The 21,571-nt window shown below is 41.5% G+C and overlaps 1 long non-coding RNA gene across 3 annotated transcripts; it reads left to right on the top strand.

Annotated features, from left to right (window-relative positions):
• Nucleotides 1-246: 246 nt before the first annotated feature.
• LOC132660802 (uncharacterized) lies at nucleotides 247-21,087 on the top strand. Of its 3 annotated transcripts, none has more exons than XR_013550008.1 (6): nucleotides 247-478; nucleotides 6,063-6,159; nucleotides 8,018-8,048; nucleotides 9,112-9,218; nucleotides 9,394-9,461; nucleotides 20,715-21,087. It is a non-coding gene; the product is annotated as an uncharacterized LOC132660802 (long non-coding RNA). The 3 variants fall into 3 exon arrangements; XR_009601902.3 differs by lacking the exon at nucleotides 20,715-21,087 and adding an exon at nucleotides 10,531-12,152; XR_013550009.1 differs by lacking the exon at nucleotides 6,063-6,159.
• Nucleotides 21,088-21,571: the final 484 nt, after the last annotated feature.

Below are 21,571 nucleotides of genomic sequence, written 5' to 3' on the forward strand. Positions count from 1 at the left end.
CCTCAGCCTTCCAGAAGTACAACTTGAAAATAATTAGAAGCAACTGGTAATGTCTTTAAGCTAAAAATCAGATGTTAAAGAGCCAAGCCCTCCAAACAAATGAATCCTATGTCCCCGGCCCTGTTCTGTTTTTTTTTTTTGTTTGTTTGTTTTTTTTTTTGCACTGTGAACAAAACCGTGAGATTTTCTATTTGTCTAGCCGTTTCCAGTTTCCAGTTTGCTTTCACGAAGTCTGCAGAGTATTGGTCTTCTTCCCCCCACAAGGAGGAAGCGCAGTTTCAAGTCGGGATGAGACAGAAAGGTACAGACCAGAGAAGAGAGTGGCTGGAAGCCACAGAGACAAGAGACGAGCGGAGCCCCAGCTGCCCCGGCCAGGCAGGCGAGGAGCTGAGTGTACAGATGGTGGCTGAGGGCGGAGACACAACGACCGGCCAGGACAGTCTGGGAATGTGGGCAGCTCAGACCGAAGATGAGCCAGGTTTTTCTTTAATACATATGCTTCTGTAGCTGTTCCATGAATGCTTGAAAAAAAAGTGTCTGCACATCAGCTTAAGATTGTGGTTGCTTCTGGGAGGGGAGGGCAGGGTTTAGGACTGGGGAAAAGGCCACTGGGGGAAAATGACCTTCAACTTCAAGTGTTTTATTTCTTAACGTGGATCTGAGGTAAAACAAAGCAGAAAAACATTGGCTTATTTTGGGTGGTGGGAAGATACATTAGTCTTTGTGCTTTTTGTGGTTTCTAAAAATGGATCCAGTTTTTCTGAAAAATTGTTAGTACTTACCCAGAGCCCAGATCATGGGTGTGCATATAGTTTACAATAAAGGGAACCAGGGCTCCTTGGAGAAATGGCTGATTCTAGGGCTGGGGCAAGGAATATTCAAGATGAGCCTGAAATGTCTTGTGCCAGAAAGTAAGGGAGTGCTCAAAAGAAATCGAGGATATATCAAATAAACACAGGAGCCAACTAAAAAGCTCCCAATGGCCAAAGCTGGAACCACTTAAGTAACAAAATATTGGATTATTGCCCAAAGTATAAAATAAATACCCATGATTGCACACTGATATAAATAAATGACTGAATAACTAAGTTGGGGAGAATATGTAAATCTCTTGCACCAACGAATTCCAAATAATTTGTGTAGATACTCTGCCCTCAAGGAGGTGGAGCCTGTCAACCCCTTAAATGTAGGCAGGCCACAGTGACTCCTTGAGTACAAAATGGAAAGTTGGGGGGTAAGGGTGGGAGGGAATCAGTAACTTTGCACTAGAGAAACCTGACAAACACTACCTCAGCTAGGTGAGCAAGGTTAACATCATGGTGACAAGTCATGTTGACAGTATGTACCCTGAATATGATGCAACGAAAATGGCACTTTACCTCTGTGGTCTTCCTCCTCCAAACTTATAACCTGGTCTAATCATGCTAGAAACATCAAGTTCTTACTGAGGGATACTCCACAAAATACCCAACAAATACTCATCATAACTCCCAAGATCACCAAACAGAAGGAAAGTCTGAGAGACTGTCATGGCCAAGGGGTATCGAAGGAGGCATGGCTAAGTGTAATGTGGTATCCTGGATGGAATCTTGAAACAGAAAAAGGACATTAGGTTAAAAACTAAAGAAAGTGGGGGCACCTGGCTGGCTCAGACAGAAAAGCGTGTTATTCTTGATCTCAGGGTTGTGAGTTTGATCCCCATGTTGGGTGTAGAGATTACTAAAAAGTGAATAAACTTAGGGGCTCCTAGCTGGCCCAGTCAGTTACGCTCTGACTTTGGCGGAGGTCGTGGTCTCATTGGTTTGTGAGTCAGTGAGTTTGAGCCCTGCGTCGGGCTCTGCACTGGTGGTGTGAGCCTGCTTGGGATTCTCTCCCTCACCCTCTCTCTCTCTCTCTCTCTCTCTGCCCCTTCCCCACTTGCACTCCCCCTCTTTCAAAATAAATAAATAACCTAAAAAAAAACCCCAAAGGCATTAAGAAGGCTATGTTCTCTTCTGGAAGCTCTAGGAGAGAATCTGTCCCCTTGCCTTAAAAAAAAAAAATGAATAAACTTAAAAAAAAAAACCCAAAAAACTCCGGAAATCTGAATAGCATGGCTTTAGTTAATAATTAGGTATTAATACTGGTTCATTAGTTGTGACAAATGGATCATACTAATGTAAGATGTTAACAATAGGGAATACTGGGTGCCAGTATAAGGGAACTCTGTACTATCCTTGTAACTTTTCTATAAATCTAATACCATACTAAAACTTAAACAATATTAGTGCCAACTCCGCTCTAGACACAGAGTTAGGTACTAGGGATATAGGTGAACATGTGGGGCATGGGTTCCATCTTCCAGCCCCAATGGCCTTGAGGGAGGCAGAAGAGAAGACAATATAGAGAAACAAATAGGTACTTAACCACAATATTACAAGCAGAAATAGGTGCTGTGTTTGTGAGTATGAGAGATATCTACCTTAGATGGAGGGGTCAGGGGTTCTCCAGACAACACATGCAAAGTCCCAGAAGCAAGAGAGTACACAATGTGTAGATGGGAATGTTCTATATGACCTGGTTGTGCTCGGTGAGAGGGACAGGTAAAAAGGGATGACAAGATACAGAAAGGCAAGAAAGTCTCAAATCATCGAAGGCTTTGTAAGCAATATTGAAGACATTCAAACCTTATCCCATGAGCAGTGGTGAACTATTGAAAGTTTTCAAACTGAGATGTGACACAACCAGACTTCTAGTTAAAAAAAAATAGTATGGAGAATAAATTAGATTGTGGTAGAATTATAGATAGGGGCACCATTTAGAGGGTTGTTAACATTAAAGATAATAATGGTAGGATAAGGCAATGGACAGAGACAGAAATGTGATGATATTTGAGAGATATTTAGGAGGTAAAATCAAGAGGACTTTTGTTAATTTACTGATTAGGGAATATTAGTGAAAGAAAAGGAGTCATCAAACATGCCTATCTCTATGCGTAGAGAGTAGACTCACTAAGGGAAGAATTCTGGAGATGCAGATCTGAGGGTCTGGGTGTATTTAGGGGTCTTTGGGGCATTTTGAACTTGCAGGGTCAAGTGGTAGTGTGGATATATGTGGATCTGAAAGTCAAGAGAGAAATCCTGGTTGGAGACAAAGATTTGGGCTTCCTCAGCATATAGACGGTAATTAAAACCACAACCCAAAAGGAAATAGTAAATAAATACTATATACAACATCTGTTTCTTATAACAATAGTTCTTTGTCATTAAGGTAATATATTAGGATGGTCATACTACTAAAGAAATAAAGAATGAAATACATTTCAGAAAGATTTTGTGAAAATAAAAATATATCCTTAAATGGTTTAATTTCAGTTATCTAGAAAACTGGTTTATCTAAAAAAATGTCATAAGGATGTGGGATAAGTGAAATATTATAATAATTCAGCTTCTGTCCTCTACATAAGTCTTCCTGAATTTATCCATTTAAAAAAAACCCTTTTGAATTTTTATGTGCTAGCATCATGCTGGGTTATTACAATATAGTTTAATGCTACAAGGGAGATTTACCACATAAGGGAAAATTCGCAAATATGGCAGCATGTGCATGCTGGTTAAGAGCACAAGTTTTGGAGACAGTTCATCTCTGGGATCTACCACTAACTAAATGACTTTAGACGATTTGTTTAACCTCTCCAGGGTTTAGTTTTCACCCTCTTAAGTGGGGCAAGAAATTAATAACTACCTTGTATGGTTGTACTAAGGATTGAATGAACCAAAGCATGTAAGGTGCTTAGCACAGTGACAGGTATATAACATGCACTCAATGAGTTGGTACTCATTACTATTAATATTTTACTTATTATTTATCAAATTCTATTCAATGCTAATAAATTAAATATTTATTAAATTACCTTCTAAAATAAAAGGTCATTTTGTCAAGTGAAGAATCACTGAAGGGACTTTTTAAATTTTATTTATTTTTTCATATTAAATATAATTATCAAATTGGTTTCCATACAACACCCAGTGCTCATCCCAACAGGTGCCCTTCTCAATGCCCATCACCCACTTTTCCCTCTCCTTCACCTCCCATCAACCCTCAGTTTGTTCTCAGTATTTAAGAGTCTCTTATGGTTTGCCTCCCTCCCTCTCTTTAACTTTTTTTTCCCCTTCCCCTCCCCCATGGTCTTCTGTTAAGTTTCTCAGGATCCACGTATGAGTGAGAACGTATGGTATCTGTCTTTCTCTGCCTGACTTATTTCACTTAGCATAATACCTTCCAGTTCCATCCATGTTGCTGCAAATGGCCAGATTTCATTCTTCCTCACTGCCAAGTAGTATTCCATTGTATATATAAAACACATCTTCTTTATCCATTTGTCAGTTGATGGACATTTAGGCTCTTTCCATAATTTGGCTACTGTTGAAAGTGAGGCTATAAACATTGGGGTACAAGTGCCCCTATGCATCAGCACTCCTGTATCCCTGGGGTAAATTCCTAGCAGTGCTATTGCTGGGTCATATGGTAGATCTATTTTTAATTTTTTGAGGAACCTCCACACTGCTTTCCAGAGCGGCTGCACCAATTTGCATTCCCACCAACAGTGCAAGAGGGTTCCCGTTTCTCCACATCCTTCCAGCATCTTTAGTCTCCTGATTTGTTCACTTTAGCCACTGTGACTGGCGTGAGGTGGTATCTCAGTGTGGTTTTGATTTGTATTTCCCTGATGAGGAGTGATGTTGAGCATCTTTTCATGTGTCTGTTGGCCATCTGGATGTCTTCTTTAGAGAAGTATCTATTCACGTTGAAGGGACTGTTTAGATAAATCCTGGCAAGTTGTGACCTGAACTGGGCCACCGACAGTGGTGGTAGACAGAAGTGCACAGAAGTGGGAAATATTCAGAAGGTAGAATCAACTGGACTTACTGGTTGGATGGGAAAAGTGAAGGGATGGAAAAATAACAATTAGTTCCAATTATCTGTCCCCCAAACAGGAAACAAAGACAACGATTAGTTCTAATTATGTGTCCCCCAAAAAGGAAACACCAAAAATGGCTTTGAGTGGAAAGCTTGTGTAAATGCTGTTTAACTCACTGCTTGCTGTGTATTCATTCGATAACCTCGCTAAATGTTTCATATAAAAAAAAAATTACTGGTTACTTTATTTTTTTAAATCCAGCTTTGTTTTAAAGGAGGCACACTTGCCAATGGCCTATTTGCTGTTAACTAGACAATCTGTGCGAATGGTAGGAGCGTGCAACAGATAGTTTGGCGTGCAAAGTATGATACTCTGAGCCACTGTGATTTAAGAAAATGTCTTTTGAGTTGCTTTTCCCTGAGTGGTACTGAGTTAACCGATTCCTTTGTAGCCAAAGCAGCATTTTTTTCAAGCGCTGGACAGGGCCAGAGGTCAGGGAGACTTGGAGGCTGCTTCTGATGTGCACAGCGTTCTAACAAAACAGCAGCTCGGAGAGACTTCCAAGTATTTTACACATATGCCTGTTGACCTTCACTCAATTAATGAAGGCGCTGGTTTTGTTTGTATCCGTCTCACTAGTTGAAAAACACTGATATTCACTCTTCTGTTTAATTCAGATTTATTCAGGTATTACTTATGTAAAGTTTGCCCTGTTTTGGTCAGATGTGAGCTCCAATGCCACCTTTTTCCCCGAGTGCAAGGACAGGGTGGGGACTGCTCTGTGTGCCGTCTCTTCCCTGAAACTGCCTCTCGAGAGGGGCGTGTAACCAGGTGGACACCAGAATTACCTGCTGTATTTAAATCTCTCCTCCTGTAATGAGGTGATGTGCTCCGTGTTTCTTTCCCCTCTGGACTACATGCCCCTCTCGGGCCCCAGGGAAGCCCCAAGGCCTGATACAGTGCCTGGCCCACTGGAGGCTCAGTATGGATTTGTTGGGATGAACCCTGCACCCTTCTAGAGAAATGCACTGTTCCATAACAGCACTCATAAACGAAAGATCTCCCCACTGGAAGAAAAAGAAAACCCCTTAGATTTTTTTTTAATCCAAAATAAACACTATGACCATAATCCTGGGTCTCCTAATCTTCCGTTTACGTGCAGTGATTCGTCTCCACGAGTGTGAGGACACTGCCCTGAGCCGCTCCGCAGGGAAGGATCGGATGACTGTGCCCCTACATCAAACACCTCCAGAGATCAGGTGACACTTCAGTGCCGTGTGTGGGCTTAGGTCCCTCTGTACTTCTGTTTTCCAGCTGGGAAGAAAGGGACGGCAGGCGTGGTCTGCAGCTTTGAAAACTCACCGTCTCTTCTGGTATCAAAGAACCTGCTGCGGCCCCTTTGAGCGAAAAACCTCCTAGGGCTCTTTGTAGAGTACCTCGGGGTGACCCTGCCTCTTAGAAACCGACCTCTCTATTGAGTATCACAGGGACTGAATTAGACACTCAACTAGAGGGAACAGGAACACTTTCTTTAAAGTCATAATCCCTACATGAGACAAAAAAAGCGACATATGTAGCCTTCGAATTCTAACTGACTGAGTCCCCTATAACAACCCAAAATGCTTGTGGACTCATATTTATGTGTAAGTAAAAGACAATCCACAAAGTAAACAGTGCTCCACTCTCAATAATTTCCCTAATTTGGGGTCATCCTAGTTTTTTTTTTTTTTAAATGTTGTACGGAACACATTTAAGAAATAAAATTTAATTTAAAAATGTAATGTCAGCGTAAAGTCTTGTGGCTGGCTAACATTTACCAAGTGCTTACCGTGCACCAGGCGGTATTCGAGGAGCTTTGTTTGTATCAGCTTACCTCACAGTCACTCTATGCAGTGAATAATAGTGTCTCCAGTTTACAGTTGGGAAAGTCGAGGCACACAGAGGTGAAGCAGCTTTCCGTGGTCACACAGCTACTACTTACTGGCAGAGCTGGGATTCCCAACCCCGCAGCGTGGCTCCTGAGACGCTATTAATCACTCCCCTGCGCTGCCTCTGGAAACCACGGAGGGAAAATTCTGGACTGACTTAAGATTGAAAGAAATGAACAGCACATTCAATTCCAGCTCAAGTGCAGAGCTGGGGATAATCAAGGCCTGGATGTCCATCTGCACATGAAAACTTAGTGTTCCTCTGGGAGTGAGCTAGGGGACTCTTGAATAATAAGGGTCACTCCTGCACTAGAAACCACCCCGTTTCCTTTCCTGAGGCAAATACACTGCAGATCTGAAAGTTTCCCAATGAGAACCTTTTATGGGAAGTTACACAACAGAGCCCCAAAGGGTGGGTTTTATAGTCTTTCCTGAGACCACATTTCCAAGGACATCTGAATCCTTGGTAGTATAATTCTGAAGTAACTAGCAGTAAAAGTACCCTTCCCCTCAAAGTCAATCTAGTGCTCCCTTGGGGAAAATCCAATGAAATGCAAGCTCGGGCCAGACTGCCATTGCTGTGGTGATTTCACTCTCCCCAAATTATTCTTTGAGTTATTGATCAGTGAGACATGGTTCTCAAATCAGCATTTTCTCTTGGTTTGCTTTTGGTCTACCTCTGTATGTTTTAGTTTCCACCTTGCAGATGAAAATATTTGTTTACTGTTTGTTTGTTTTTTGCTGCACATAAAATCTGTGTAATGGTTGGTAAAATATTCCAAATCTACCTAGGAGGTATATACTAACTTGAACGAGTTTTCTTGATGTCACTGAAAAACAAAATAAGTTCCATTCCCCTTTAGATTTCCCTAACTGCTTCTTGTTGTTTTCTTTTCACACTACAACACAACCAAGGGAAAAAAAAAATCAATCAAACAGGTCAGTCTCAAAATATGTCATTATAATCAGGAGATGAAGACACATTCCACTACCCTTCCCCCCAACCCAGAGTGGATTTAAAAGACAAAGTTTTTTTTATCAGTAGTGAAAAAAAAAGTCCATTTAGCATTTGAGGGAGGGGGGATATCCCCCACTTTAACCCTGCAGATGATAAGTTCAAGGTCAGCAGTATGGAAATCATTTGCCACTGATTTAATTTCCTCACTTTGCGCTTTTCTTCTCATTTCAGATGAGAGAAGAAAACAATGGCACATTGGACGGTAAGGTCCAGAAATACTAAGTTTTATAGTTTTCTCCCCTAAAAATACAATTGCTCAAAAGCCACCTTGGGTATCAGAAGAAAGCCTAAGGTTAATTTGGTTCAATTCCGTTTATTCTGTGTCCTTATTATATTATGTCACTTTACATATTTTCTAAAAGTAGTTGAGGAGGGCACCTTTTGGGATGAGCACTGGGTGTTGTATGGAAACCAATTTGACAGTAAATTTCATATATTAAAAAATAAAAAAAATAAAAAAAAAAAAAATAAATAAAAGTAGTTGAGAAAATTTTCCTGATGACAATAATAAACTCCAAGTAAATGATCTTAACCTATGGGGAAATTTCCATTTCCCTCTTGAATGGTCTCAGAGTGTGCTACTTGTGCTCTGATGAAGTCCAATGAAATCACAGTGGTGACATCCCTCCATCAGTCAAGGAGAGATTTGAGACTCTGGCAGAAAGAGATACGGGCCCCTCTTTTCCACCCTTTCTTCCGCTTTGGCGGAAGACCTATATGTCTAGGTGGGGAAGGTAAGCGGAGGAGAAGGGTTTGAAGCTCAGGTGGTTTTAAGATACAACCACTTCAGAATTGCTCCCAAACAGGCACGTCTCTGTGGGGTCACAGGCAAGAGCAGTGAGGGCTGGGGATAAGGAGTGGCTGCTAAGCCGCCTGCCGTGTGTGGGGCTGGGCTCTGGCTGAGCCCACCCACAAAACACAAGGACGTGGAGGTCAGTCTTCTTAAATCTGGTGGGCCAAGTATCAGACCCAAATGAGGTGAATAAATAGGTCTGAATTAGCAAGTTCAGGTAGTGGCTAAGTTTCCATCATGCTTCCTACTTGTCAAGTCCTAAGAAGCACTGTGTCAGTGCGAGGGAGCCCTAGACAGATGAGGGAGTCAGTCTTCAGAGGATAGAACATAGTCACCATGTGGAATAGGAAGGGAGGTGGGGGAGGGGGCGCGAGGATTGGCAGGGGAGGGAAGAGAAAGGAAAGAAAAATTTCTAAGGCTATTTTTGAGCCTTTGAAACATGTATAACGTGCAGTTTTTGACTTTATTACAGGTATGCAGATGAGAGAGAGCAAGCAATATGAAAATTCACCACCCCGGAAAAGTGACAAATCTTTCAGATTACATTTCACACATGCTGTCCAGCATGCCACGTTAGAGGTATAACGCTCATGCATAACATTCTCCCTGAGGCCATATTCCAGAACCTTCCTCCTCTATTGCTTAGCTTGAAAAGTGCTCTGCTGACACTCATGAAAATGACAACTAGGAAGGTTTTCTTTCCCCTTCTTCAGGAACAAAACACTCACCCAGGGATTATTTTCGTGATTTATAGCAATGGAGGCCCCTGCCAGCCACAGGATCCACGGCTGCCTGCAAATATATTGATGATCCGCTTTAAAGGTACAGTGATTTTCTGGCTTTCCCTGTGGTTGCCAACGTGTCTGCACTGTTTTCATGGAGGGAGCGAAGGGTGGGGAAAGCAGAACTGATAAAACTGGTCTTTCATCTTTAAAAGAATAAGGGCATTTCAAAATCTAGGTGTTAATTCATTTTTCCACAAAAATACTTGTGTGGATTTTGCACATTCTCAATTCTTTATTTGAGTTTTAAAAGTTAAATTAAAAAATTTTTTTTTAAGTTTTATTTATTTATCTTGAAAGAGTGAGTGTGAGTCAGGGAGGGGCAGAGAGAGAGGGAGAGGGGGAGAGAGAGAGAGAGAGAGAGAGAGAGAGAGAGAGAGAAAGAAAGAATGCAAGCAGGGGAGGGGCAGAGAGAGATCCCAAGCAGGCTCCACGCTGTCAGCACAGAGCCCGACACGGGGCTCAAACCCATGAACTTGGGATCATGACCTGAGCTGAAATCAGGAATTGGATGCCCAACATACTGAGCCACCCAGGTGCCCCTAAAAGTCAAATTTCTATAAAACCACAATAAAAGAATGGTAACCTTATGACTACATAAAAATTAAATGGATATGATTTTGCCAATCTAGACTGATACTTTCTATTAAATTTTCTCTTTCATATAATGATAATACAATGAGGACATATGTTAGAAACACTTGACAGGAAAATCCAAGCGAATTAGGGCATTTCCAGGGGCCTGGAGGCAAACAGGTACTGCGCCCCTAAGGCAGTCGCTGACCCCAGTCGCTTATTAGGTTGGGCTGCAGCAACTATTCGTACTGTAAAACAAATTAAAAAAAAAAAAGTAGTTTTAAACTTATTTTAGAGCTATGACTTAATATGCATGACGATAAACGTTTGCTGAGTACATATTTTATTCTTCCCAGTGGTATCTCATCAGTGCCATAAAGGATAAGATGCACCATTATGTCATGTGTCCTTAAGGAAGGATAAAATGCTGCTAATTTGCTGCAGCCCGATTTCAGTGGCTTAGTGGGGAAAAAAGTCTTAGGATAGGTGAAATATAGTCAGACTGAAGTCACCTACTTATTTCCAAATTCCAGGCCATGATGTTTCTGCAGAAGATTCCATTGGTTGGTGTCAAAGAGCACGAATGGCCTGCAGCAAATCACACCAGAGGATTCTTATTCCCCAACTCAAACGTTTTTATTCAGCTTAAACCAGGCTAAGTAATTCCAAGATCTGTTAGAGGTTGATTACATAGGAGCAACTCGCATCCTTCTTAACCCACCAGAGATGCTTCCAGCTGGTTACTGCATAGGCTCTGGGCTCTGGTTCCCTTCTCCTATCACAGCCCCTCCACGATACACACAGCACACACCGTTCACACACGTGAGCACACCTCATCTACAGCAAGAGTGAAGGAGTGAGTACAGAAATGCTTCATTGAAGGCAGAGCACTGTCTAGTCCAAGCTCCGTTTCCTTGACCTTACCATAGTTGATATGCTTTCATGTGATGCTGCGGCCTGTTTTTGCCTTCCATGATCACCCCTTCTCCTGGTTCCACCCATTTCACATTCTTCTGCCTTTTAAGTGTAAGTGTTCCCTAGTATTCCATTCTTGACCCCTTCCTTCCTCTTCACCTCTACAAGGTGACCTTGTCTTTTGGGACCTCAGTCAAATCCAACAAATCACTTGTCCAAGGCCAGACAGCCACAGTTGGTAGGAAAAGACCTCGGCTCTAATTGCTAGTCAACAAACGTGTTCACTTATCATGTTCAGTTCTTTCTAGGCACCAGAGACACAAAATAAACAGGATACAGTCTTTGTCCTCCAGGCGTAGGAAATCTAGCAGATTTCACACATGGAGTCTAGGGCCTTTCTGAAGTGAGTGTAGAAGATCTGAGCTGTCTCAGGGGCACCAGGGCAACTCTGTTGGTTGAGTCTTCGACTTTTGATTCCAGCTCAGGTCACGATCTCATAGCTCATGGGATCGAGCCCCACATCAGGATCTGAACTGATAGCATGGAGCCTGCTTGGGATTCTGTGTCTCCCTCTCTCTCTGCCCCTCTTCCCACTCTTTCTCTCTCTCTCTCTGTCAAAATAAATAAACATAAAAAAAAGAAGCTCTGAGCTGTCTCAAATGAAAATACATTTCAGCCACGTCAGACTAAACTGGACTATCCTCTTAGGCAAGGGTTCCTGACCATTATGTCATTGTTATGGATTTTTCATGGATGTGACGCAAAATTCTGATCAATGATATGAAATTCTCTTTTTTAGGCGGGAGTACATATTATTTATAGTAGTGTGTGTGAGGTGGAATACTTTGCTAAGAAAGTGGTATGAGTAGGTTAAGAGAGCATTAAGATTTACTGTGGGTTAGAGGCTCAGAGGAGCAACAAACAAGAATGGTCGTTATGGAAGTTCACACAGGCAGCATGAGGTCTTACTAAGTAGGAGTTGTCTCACTGCAATTATTGCTGCTGTAGTTAATAGTATTTTACATCTATAATCCCTTTTAACTTAAAGCTTCTGTCATGAACTTCCATTTAAACATGGCAGAAAAAGGGGCACCTGAGTGGCTCAGTCGGCTGTGTGTCCAACTCCTGATTTCAGCTCAGCTCATGATCCCAGAGTTATGGGAATGAGCCCTGCATTGGGCTCAAAGCTGACTGTGGAGCCTGCTTGAGATTCATATTCTCTCTCTCTCTCCCCATCTCCCCCACTCACACACACTCTCTCTCTCAAAAAAAAATTTAGTAAGTAAACAAATAAACATGCCCCCCCCCAAAATCCCACTGACATGAGAATAAAGAAATCAAAAAGGTGTAAATCCATAAGGCTAAGGGCAATAGGAGCGTACGTGAGATATCAGCAGATTTCTAGAGGCTGAAAGGATGAACAAATGGTAATTTACTTAGCCTAACTGATTAAGCCTGCAGTGAGGGAACTGATCCAAAGGCAGTACCATTGACAATATGGACTCTTGGTCATATTCAGGAGTTAGTGATGCCCAGCTCCTCTAAAAGTGGTAGTGTAGAATGAAGCCAACACAGGAGGCTTGGTGGGCATTTTTCATAAGGAATAGGTAGAGCTCCTTCCCCATTCTTGGAAAGCAAGTATAACCGCGCTCCATTCTGTCAGAAGAGGTGAGATTTATTCTTGAAGAGGTTGAGCTAGAGAGGCTCTGAACTTCTGGACACAAGAAAATGAGATTGAACGGTCATCCTGAATAGAAGGAGCTAAATAAAAGTCTGCATGATAAATGTGAGATTTATCCAGGCTTCTTCTTCCACTCAACTCCCTGGTCAGAAGCAGCTATAATGCTTCTCCCCAGGCTACTGGGGATTTACCCCTCAGGAAATTACCCAACACACAGGTGGATCTCCCCCAGTGAAGCACCAGCCCCTCACTGGACTGCTGTGACACCATATGGCCAACAAGCCCCATGGAAAGCTTCCAGTCAGCATTTTAGTGCCTCAGTCTTAAATATGAATGGACAGCCAGGGATTACCAAAGAATTAGGGAACGTTTCTAACTTGATTGAATTATAGAGACTCAAAGAAAAGTGAAAAAAGGGGGAATTTGGAAGAAACAAACAATGCAAAGAGAAGAAAATAATCAATACATCATAATTAATTTTCATAGGTATTAGAAAGATATTACACTCATGAAAGAGACACAAGAAACAATAAAAATTCACATTAAGAGAATAAGAAAATATTCTTAGCATTTTTTTTTAAACAACAGAGATGGAAGTTGAGGAAATCTCCCAGATTTGAGGAAATCTGCTGGGAAGAAATTGACAAAAAAGATGAAAAATGGGAGAAAAAGATTCGGTATTCAAACAACAGATATTCCAGAGAGAAATAAAAGTGAAAAATGTGAAAAAATTGTTGAAGAAATAATACAAGAAATTCCAAGAACTGAGGAACTGAATCTTCAATCAAAAGGGCCCACAGGATACCCAGCTCCTTAAACAACAAAAGATGCTCACCAAAGCATATCAATATGCACTTTTACAACATAAATGTATCCAGTGGGGGAATAAAAACAAACAGTTCACACACAAAGAGCTAAGAATCAGTGTCCAGTTTGTCAGTGGGAACATGGAAGCAAGAATAAAAATTCTGAGAAAAAAACTCTTTCCATTTCAGATTTCTATACCCAGCCAAAATATTAGGGATGAGGAAAGAATGGAGTCAATTTCAGACACACAGGCCTTCCATGTACCTCCCAAGCATGCCTTTTAAGGAGTTTCTAAAGGAAACATTCTACCGAAATGAAGGTAGAGAATGAGAAAGACATTGGACCCAGCAATCAGATCCTATATTTGAGAAAGGGGAAAAGAATTCTCAGGATGATGGTGAATGGGGGCTTAACAAAGGCTGTCTCCATGAAAAATGAACTGACAGATTACTTGACAGATATTTATGTGATGTTTTAAGGGACAAGTATTACTTTGCTAAAAACAGAAACTTAAATTTAAAGATGACATACACCAGATGGTACTCCTAGCCTCCTGAGGTCCAGTGCCCTTAATCTCTGTGAATCCATACAGAAAGAAAGAAAGATGGGAGGGAGATAGAGAAAAAGAGAGAGAAAGAGAGAAAGAAAAGGAAGAAAAGAAAAAGAAATTAAGGCTTCAGAGGAACTAAGGAACCAGAAACTAAGGAACCAGAGAGCTGCCTGCAATAGGTGGGGGGATTCAAAAAGGCAATCCTCCTTCTAGAACAGTCCGACTAGGCCATAAATTGCAGCTTGAGTGCTGGATGTGACACGGATGAAAACGCACTGAAAACATTCAACAGGAGAGTCACGGAGTTTGTGTTAACAAATGCTGGCAGGGTTCAGTGTGGGTGTGCCCGTCATCTAACAGCATGTCCGAGCCACTTGGACAGTGATTCTGGATCCTCCTTTTAGGGACGAAAACAGAAAAGGCGTAGATAGGACTTTTCTGAAGATTGCTTTGGAAATGGCAAGAACAGCAGTTCTAGTTCTCAACCAGAGAACACATTCATATAAAAGCTACAGAATGGAAAAATCGAGATCAACACTATTCAGAGCTGCAGTATAACCTACCAGCATCATATTAATTTCTTAAAAAGAAATCAGTGGACACTAAAGTGGACTTAATTTGTTTTTCTTTTTAAAAACCTCCAAAGATAGGGGCGCCTGGGTGGCGCAGTCGGTTAAGCGTCCGACTTCAGCCAGGTCACGATCTCGCGGTCCGTGAGTTCGAGACCCGCGTCAGGCTCTGGGCTGATGGCTCGGAGCCTGGAGCCTGTTTCCGATTCTGTGTCTCCCTCTCTCTCTGCCCCTCCCCCGTTCATGCTCTGTCTCTCTCTGTCCCAAAAATAAATAAAAAACGTTGAAAAAAAAATTAAAAAAAAAAAAACAAAAAACCTCCAAAGATAAAAACAGCTTAAAACCTAATTAATGAACACAAAATCTGTTATTAAGAAAAGATGCCACAAATTATAGCTATATTTTTCCAGAATATAATAATGTTATTGTGATTATGTGTTTTTGAAGAGTCATTGTATTTTACAGATACATACACAAATATTTACAAATGGTATGATATGTGTCTAGGATATGCTTCAAAAGAAAATGGGGTGGAAAGACAATAGGTTAGAAATCAAACAGTACTGGTCATGAGTTGGTGATTATTGAGTATTAGGATCCATTATACTATTCTGTCTACTTCTGTATATATTTGACATTTTCCAAATAGAAACTTTCCAAAAAAAGAAAAAAAAGGCACCATCAACAAAACTGAGAATCACTGTAAGCATATTAGGCATTTTTCTAGCCAAGCAATGATGATTAACACCTGACTTTGTTCATATCAGAAGTTAGAGGTAAATCTATGACTCTTCAACAGCCTTGGGAGAGTACAACAAAAATAAGCAGGAATTTGGCATCTAACCCATTTCCATGACTGACTTAGTTCTTGTAGAGACTTCACACCCTCGACTGTAGAGCCTCTGTATGGTGTTAGGCATTGCCATTTAAAAATATTTACCGAGCTTGTTTGTTAGTGGTTAAAAACAGTGTATACCAATGACATCTTGTATTTGTGAAATATGGTAGATGGGTTTAGGAGAAAAAGTGGCAATTAAAATATGACACATTCTAGCAGTGTTTCCTGATTTCATAAATGTTAAGGTGAAAAAAAATTGCCTCTTGGAATTTTCCCAAGAATCCTTTCTTTCTCTCTTTTTTAAATTGTGTTTATTTGTGTGTGTGTGAGAGAGAGAGAGAGGGAGAGAGAGAGAGAGAGAGAGAGAGAGAGAGAGAGTGAGTGGGTGGAGGGACAGAGACGGAGGGAGACAGAATCTGAAGCAGGTTCCAAGCTCTGAGCTGTCAGCACAGAGCCCAATGCAGGGCTCAAACTCATGAGATCATGACCGATTGAGCCACCCAGGTGCCCACCCCCAAGCATCCTTTCTTATCTCAACCCTTTGGCCCCATGCTAAATCCATCTTTAGAATCAGTAAACCCTCAAAATCATACCTGCCTCCATCTTCTCTGACAGTGGTGTCCCTGTCTCCTCCTGCTTGTCCCCATAGCACTGATTTGAAAATACCAGCTTCGTGTGCCTCTCCTCTCCAGTGCCAAGCAAGGTGCCTTATTCCAGAAGTACTCGGAAAATGAACACACATTTCCATTAGTGTTTTTCAGAGTGCATCACGTTCAGCAGGTCCTAGTGACCAACTGATACGCCAGCATGAGCACGAACTTGCACCCTCTGACAGTCAGGGCTTATTATCACAAGGGACAGAAACTAGCTCTGTCTGTTTAAGCAGAAAAGGAACTTATTCCGACGGTAACCCACCGAATCTCCAGGAGGGGTAGAGAACTAGGTTTAGAGGTTAGGTAGCCAAAAATAACTCTTGAAATGATGACACAGAGCTGGTCCAGTAAAGATACTTCTGATGCCACTGCGTCGAGACTCTGGAGCAGACACCGCTGTCCCCCAGCACTGGCCAAGGGGTGTTGCTGTCTGGAACAGCCGCCCCCAGGGCAGGGTCTGGGTCATGGGCCCGGGATGCAAGGATGATGTATCAGCATTTTAGCTCCTATGGTGGGGGGCGGGGGGAGGGGGGCAGGCTCTGCCTCATAATGTAGGACAGCCCCCAACACGGGAAGGGGGTTCAGAAGGCAGTGTTCAAAAGGAACGAAAAGTGTCTGCCCTACACTATAAACAAATACCTTTGAAAGCCAAAACACAGTGTGGAGTAGTGAGTACACAGAACAGGAGGGGCACATGCTCGCCTTCCGTCTCTGAGTTGATTAGGTGTGCTGTGCGATTTTATTTTAGAGCCTGGACACATGCCCATTGTATGGTTCTTCAGTATCCATACCTTTTTGAGCTAAGAATTTCAATTCTGATCTTTGATAATGAAAGAATACCTGTAAGTAGCCTTTTAAATTGAACCCGAGGTGGTCACAGAATGGAGGCACTTACTTTAAGTGATGATTGATTAATTACCTAGGGAATAATCATTAAGTAGAAAGAATAAGAATAGATATTATAAATCAACAAAAGGATGTATAATAATTACATATTACATAAATAGTACCAGGCTGAATTAGACATTGGCAGATTCACGTAGAAGTGCCTGGGAGCTCAGTGTAAAGTGCATAATCAGATTTAGTAGGTGCTTTTGAGGTCATGGGTGCCAGCGTCCAGCCCAACAGAGAGAGTGCCTCTTATTACATCCCTGACATGTGGCTTGCCATGCATCATTTTGAATATAGTGTGTTATATTGTGTGTTTCTGATACAGACTCTATTCCTCTCTGAGTCTAACCAAAGATAGCGTTGATTTCTTTTGTATTGTTGGTTAATACTCAAGTGAACTAAAACTACTTTTTACAACTCAAACTGTTGTTAACTAGGACTTCCACTCCCATGTCCTTGGGCAACTGATTTTAGATCCTAAATGAAGCCAACATCTGTTTTTCTTCCTTTTTAAAAATACTTTATTTTTAAATTTACATCCTAGTTCGTTAGCATGTAGTGCAACAATGATTTCAGGAGTAGATTCCCTAATGCCCCCTTACCCATTTAGCCCATCCCCCCCCCACAACCCCTCCAGCAACCCTCTGTTTGTTCTCCATGTTTAAGAGTCTCTGACAATATCATTTCTTCTTAAGTACAGTCTTAGTTTCAGCCCTTGCTCTGGGCTCAGGGATATCAGATTTAATAGTGATTGTCATTCAGGGGCACCCAGGTGGCTCAGTCCGTTAAGCGTCCGACTTCAGCTCAGGTCATGATCTTGTGGTGCGTGAGTTCGAGCGCCACGTCAGGCTCTGACGGCTCAGAGCCCGGAGCCTGCTTTGGATTCTGTGTCTCCCTTTCTCTCTGCCCCTCCCCCTGGTCATGCTCTCTCTCTCTCTCTTTCTCTTTCAAAAATTAAAAAAAAAAAAATGATTGTCATTCAAACACACTAGTGTTTTGAGCTTTGCAACATCAGCAAACCTAATGTGCATATGGTCAAGTATACCTGAGTCATTGATAAAACGTTGACATGTCAGTGTCTGAGGCCAACAGAAACCATGTGGGCTTCCATGCCCGTGAACATTCTTTGGGTACAGCTGGTCAACCCAGCTATTAGACCACATCCTAGACCTTATTTCTGCCTCTCCCTCTCAAAGATGACTCCACAGCCCCATTTACAGATGCGTTCCAGAAGGATGTTGTAGATATAAAAATCTGATGGTCTAGCTGTATTTTAAATACGCTAGGTTATCCACAGTTTAAAGGAGTAGTAGGAGAAATTTCTGATACAACACAGAACTCTTCAGTGAAGCAAAAACTGTAACCCCAATCCTTTTTTAAGTCTTGATTTTTATATACTGGGTTTACTGTTGGGCCGCATACACATCACACATGAGTCAATATGAAAGTCAAAATTCTATGTTAGGCATTTTAATACAGGCTTTAAAAATTATGACTAGCGATGTGCATAATACACATTTTAATTAAAACAACTCTGACAAATGCTTACCATTTTAAGAGAATGTATGATTTAACTTCTTAAATAAAAACAATTGTTTTTTAAAGTTTTTGCTAACTTAAATGGATTCTAAGGCCAAAGAAAAACTAATTAAAATTGAAATGTTCTACTGGAGGGGCACCTGGGTGGCTCAGTCTGTTAAGCGTCTGACTCTTGATTTAGGCTCAGGTCACGATCTTGCAGCTTGTGAGTTGGAGCCCTGCATCAGGCTCCGTCCTGACAGTTCAGAGCCTGCTGCTTGGGATTCTCTCTCCTTCCCTCTCTGCCCCTCTCCCTGCGTACTCTCACTCTCTTTCAAGATAAATAAACTTTTTAAGTGTTCTACTGGAATGTAGAATCTTCAGAAAACCTGTCTTCTAAATTCTGAAGGGGAGAACATTCTTACTCTTCTTCTAAAGGAAAAAGGAAGAAAGGTACTTGTGCAGCAAATTCATTGCAGAGATGGATTCACACTTAAAATATTTATAATGCCAACTGGTGATATAAAAAAAAATAGGAAACAGGGGCGACTGGGTGGCTCAGTCGGTTAAGCGGCCAACTTCGGCTCAGGTCATGATCTCGCGGTCCGTGAGTTCGAGCCCCGCGTCGGGCTCTGTGCTCACAGCTCAGAGCCTGGAGCCTGTTTCAGATTCTGTGTCTCCCTCTCTCTGACCCTCCCCCGTTCATGCTCTGTCCCTCTGTCTCAAAAATAAATAAACGATGGGGCGCCTGGGTGGCGCAGTCGGTTAAGCGTCCGACTTCAGCCAGGTCACGATCTCGCGGTCCGTGAGTTCGAGCCCCACGTCGGGCTCTGGGCTGATGGCTCGGAGCCTGGAGCCTGTTTCCGATTCTGTGTCTCCCTCTCTCTCTGCCCCTCCCCCCTTCATGCTCTGTCTCTCCCTGTCCCAAAAATAAATAAAAAACGTTGAAAAAAAAAAAAATTAAAAAAAAAAAAAAATAAACGTTAAAAAAAAAAATTAAAAAAAAAATAGGAAACAGAGTTTATGATGTCACTGATATAAGCTAAGCCAAAAAACAGCTGTGGGATAAATAAATTATTCGTTTCATCATGAATGAAACCTTCAAAACACATGGCAGCCTTTTGCCATCTACTTGTACGAGGGAACTAGGAGGGAGAGTTCTAGCAGCTGAAGTAAGCTCTTATACCAAGACTTCTAATTAACCAAGTCCTAATACCAGTAATTGAGAGGGAAACAACATTTAAAAGCTATATAAAGACCTTTGAATTCTGCAGTTATTAGCTTGTTTGAGACTGATTTTTTAAAGGGGTTTAATGAGTCCTTCTTAAGCATTTACCACAATCATCTTGCTTTGTACCAAAAAAGCAAAAAATGAAACAGAGCAAATTGTGAATTATCTTGATGGTGTCTAAAACATCGGAGGGTACACAGACAATACACAGATTGTCTAATTATCCTGAAAATGAAATTATTTATCCCTTAGAACAGTAGTCACAGTTGGCATCTATTTTATAGACATAGAGGATTGGAGCTGGCACGATTTTCTTTTTCTAAATGTGCATATCTTCCATTTCACAGCACAGAAATGAGGTAAAATAAGACTTGCTTGTGGTCAGCAGAAGTGCGCTGGAGGGTTAAAAGCTCTTGGGATGCAAGAACACACTGTCTTCAGATTCTTTAAATTCAGAGTATTTACTGAGGACTTAGACTGTGAACTGAGCACACAATTTCAGTTAAAGCTCTCTTGGGGTGATCGTGCACATAAGCTTGTCATTAGAGACCACTGCAGTAAGCCGTTCTTTAATAAGCCATATCCATGTGAAATCTTGCTGAAAAAAACAACCTATGGTCTAACTGCCTGGAAATTTTAGCAAGCTTAGTATGTGCTAGATCACTTTTTTTTCTCATCTACTATCAGAATTATAAGGCAAGACGGGGCGCCCGGGTGGCTCAGTCGGTTGAGTGTCTGACTTTGGCTCAGGTCATGATCTCGCGGTTTATGAGTTCGAGCCCCGCGTTGCGCTCTGTGCTGACAGCTCAGAGCCTGGTGCCTGCTTCGGATTCCATGTCTCCCTCTCTCTGTCCCTCCCCTGCTCACGCTCTGTCTCTCTCTTTCTCAAAAATAAACAAACATTAAAAAATAAAAATAAAAAGAATTACAAGGCAAGACGTGTTTGGTAGATATTACAAAGAGGAACGGTACAAATACCTGAAATAGGATTTTTTTGGCTCTATTTTAAAGAATAATCCTTTGATAAGAAAGATCCTAATTAACTACTTCATTATACATTTCAGCATAGAGTAATTTTTGTGATTTTCAAGAACTTATTATAAAATACGAAGTGGAAATGTAACCATATGGAGGGCACTCAAGCATAGGAGCTTCTTCTGAAGATGGTTGACAAACCAGATTTGTTGACAAGTGCAATCTCGAATGGCACTCTGGTGTCATCTCCTTGAGGCTGGCAAATTGGAACATTCAAGATATGAGTAACACTTCTCTACGTGGCCTGTGCTGGTCTGATCTTCAACTTCTCTGGAAACTTCCTGTGCTGATGATCAATAGTGAAAGTGCCCGCTGGGTTTTCAAAGACACGAATGTTAAGTGGTGTCCTATTTTTTCGGAATTAATTGCATTTGGAATGTTCTGAGCGGGAACTCTCTGGTACTACAAGCATCTGGTCATTTTCACATAGTGCTATTTCTGTAAAATCTACATTCTTTCCACCATCAGAATCTATTTCTGTGAAACCTACATTCTTTCCACCATCAGAATCTGCTTCCTTAAAGATAGCTGGACCAGATCACGCAGTCATTGCCCTTTAGTATCTTCTCCTACTTGAGGCGATAGATTTGTTAAAGCTAAAACACCTGCTAATCCTGTGTCAGGAATTTGTGCCAGAAGCAAGTGAATATCGATCAACATCTCAAATATTACACTTTAAGATGTACTTGTATACAAAATACTATATAAATAGTATACTCCAGTATTACTCAACAATGACTTTTTACCCGAAGAAACCAGGATGGTGGTGGAACAGTGAAGGAGCACTTTGGGTATTAATCAAAGGGCAGACCAACTGCTTTGTCAAATGCAGCAGAATGCATTCGTCCAGGTACCATTTCCGGATCCCTGCATTTGTCCCCACTGC

Source organism: Panthera onca, chromosome D1, assembly GCF_046562875.1.
Source record: "Panthera onca isolate mPanOnc1 chromosome D1, mPanOnc1 haplotype 2, whole genome shotgun sequence".
In the NCBI taxonomy this organism is placed as follows: Eukaryota; Metazoa; Chordata; class Mammalia; order Carnivora; family Felidae; genus Panthera; species Panthera onca.